The sequence below is a fragment of the Myotis davidii genome, unplaced genomic scaffold (assembly GCF_000327345.1).
Source record: "Myotis davidii unplaced genomic scaffold, ASM32734v1 scaffold2549, whole genome shotgun sequence".
Lineage (NCBI taxonomy): Eukaryota > Metazoa > Chordata > Mammalia > Chiroptera > Vespertilionidae > Myotis > Myotis davidii.
In genome coordinates this window covers 26,779-29,667 of record NW_006300220.1, presented here as the reverse complement: position 1 = coordinate 29,667, position 2,889 = coordinate 26,779, and the positions used below count along the sequence as shown (strand labels likewise).

General features: G+C 38.0%; 1 pseudogene; it reads right to left on the bottom strand.

Annotated features, from left to right (window-relative positions):
- Positions 1-1,097: 1,097 nt before the first annotated feature.
- Positions 1,098-2,889, bottom strand: part of LOC107185114 — a 6,566-nt pseudogene continuing 4,774 nt past the window's right edge.

Genomic DNA, 2,889 nt, shown 5'->3' with positions numbered 1-2,889 from the left:
TGGGTGGAGGGGAGTTATGGGTGGGAAAAAGAGGAACAACTGTAATAATCTGAACAATAAAGATTTAATTTAAAAAGAAACCATATGTAATTATATATGTGTTTTCCGAAGGTCTTATGCGACCCCTGTGAAAGGGTCGTTCGACCCCCAAAGGGGTCGCAACCCACAGGTTGAGAACTGCTGACCTAACGAAACAAAACAAAAAAAAACAAAAAAAGAAAAGGAAAAAGGCTAAATTAATCTTGACCTGCATCAATAGTAGCATGGGGTCTAGAACAAAGAAAGTCATTGACCCATTCCTCTATACTGATCAGAACATGTAGCTGGAAAAATACATTTCATTCTAAATGCCAATCTTTACAAAGATATTAATGAAGAGAACACAATAACCAGAATGATGAAATCTTAAAACTCTTCCATAAGAATAATGGCAATAAAGGAACTGCTGATGTGTAGCACAGAGAAGACAAAACTTAGGGGAAGAAATCAGTGACTACTGTTTTCAAATATAAAGGGTTGTCAAGTATCAGAGCTGCCCAACAATGAACAATGGAAGAAATTGTCTTTGGATAAATTTTCTCAAATAATAAAGTGTTCAAGCACAGACCTAGATTGTCACTTGGTGGGGATGTGGAGAGAGATTCAAAAGCCTTGGATAATCCTTGGTCTCTCTGCTTAAAAAGTCCAAAATCTATAACACTCCAGTAGCAATAAGTATACCTAGCACCCAGACCTTGTTTCTAAATACCATTCCTCACTTAAGGGAGCCAGTGTTCCTTGGAGAAAGAGTTGGCTCCAGAGCTGGGGCAGGGAAAATACAAGATAGCCCTAAAATATTCTTTTTTAAATATATTTATTGATTTTTTACAGAGAGGAAGGGAGAGGGATAGAGAGTTAGAAACATCAGTGAGAGAGAAACATCGATCAACTGCCTCCTGCACACCCACTACTGGGGATATACCCACAATCAAGGTACATGCCCTTGATCAGAATTGAACCTGGGACCCTTCAGTCCACAGGCTGACGCTCTATCCACTGAGCAAACCAGTCAGGGCAACCCTAAAATATTCTTATTGTCCCAGAAAATATGGAAGTGCTTAAAATGGTGAGGACATGTCAATGGACACAGAAATAAGCTTGAAGGGGCTCCCACTGTCTAAATCTGGGCCAATTTAAGCATTAAACTGAATAATGACAATAAAACATTATAACTTATGTGGTAAATAAGAATCGACGTGTCCATTGGTAATCAATCAATACATGAGGTAAAGAGAAAGCTCTTCATTACAGTACAATGCCAGCTAATGAATGTAAAAGTAGAAATGTATTTAGAAAATCACCAGTTTTCAAACATCATAGTAATAACTGATTAAGGCAAGAATCATAAATGAATGTTTAAAACTATTGGGTGAATACACAAAAATTAACTCTAAATGGATTAAAGGCCTAAATATAAGACCTGAAACAATAAATTACATAAAAAATACATTTACATTTAAGGTTATTATTGACTAGAGGCCCAATGCACGAAATTCGTGCAAGGGGCTTGGCCCTTGCAGCTGCAGAGGCTTGCCTCAGCCCTTGCAGCCCAGCTTTGTCCGGAAGGTAGTCTGGAAGGACATCCAGAAAGTCATTCGGCTGTCCAGTCTAATTAACATATTACGCTTTTATTATTATAGATAGGTACCTATTTATTGCCATTTTAATTCTGTATGCCTATGTTTCTCTATTTCTTCCTCTCATTACAGCAGTTCTTTCAGCATTCCTTGTAATGCTGGCTTGGTGGTGATGTACTCCTTTAGCCCTTTTTTTTGTCAAGGAAGCTCTTTATTTGACCGTCTATTTTGAATGATAGCCTTGCTGGATATAGTGATCTTGGTTTCAGATCCTTGCTTTTCATTACCTTGAGTACTTCATGCCATTCCCTTCTGGCTTGTAGAGTTTCTGATGAGAAATCATGTGTCAGCCTTATGGGAACTCCTTTATAGATAACAGTTTTCTTTTCTCTTGCTGCCTTTAAGATTCTCTCTTTGTCTTTAATTTTTGGCATTTTAATATAATATGTTTGGGTGTGGGCCTGTTTGGGTTCTTCTTGCCTCCTGAATTTGTGTGACTTTTTCCTTTACCAGGTTAGAGAAATTTTCTGCCATTTTCTCCAAACACGTTCTCTATTCCTTTCTCCCTTTCTGCTTTTTCTGACACAGCTGCTATTCGAATATTGTTACATTTCACATTGTCCCACAGCTCCCTTAAGCTGTCCTCCTGTTTTTTAATTATTATTTCTTTTTGGTTCTCTGAGTGAGTGATACTTTCAACCCTGTCTTCTAATTCGCTGATCTGATCCTCAGCTTCCCCTAATCTGCGGTGTATTCCTTCCAATCTGTTCTATATCTGTGCTATGTCATTCTTTATTTGTTTTCATAGTTACTATATCTTTTCTCATGTTGTTAAGCATCTTCACCATCATTATTTTGAATTCCGTATCAGATAGATTTCTTATCTCCATTTTATTTGTGTCTTCTTTTGGAGAATTATCTTGTTCTTTCATTTGGGGACTATTTCTTTGTCTTCTCATTTTGGCTTCTTGTTTGGGTTTGCAACTATGTATTGGGTAGATCTGCTACGCCTCCTCTGTCTCATTTCTAAAAAACAATTATGTACACTTTGAATACACAACCTTTCTAGCCAACTGTATCAAGACTCAGTTGGTTGGGCGTCGTCCTATGTACCAAAAGGTTGCCAGTTCGATTCTCGGTCAGGGCACATGCAGGGGTTGCAGGCTCCATTCCCAGGCAACTGATCAATGTTTATCTCTCATCATTGATATTTCTATCTATCTCTCTCTCTCTCCCTCTCCCTTCCTCTCTGAAAGCAATAACCACATATTTT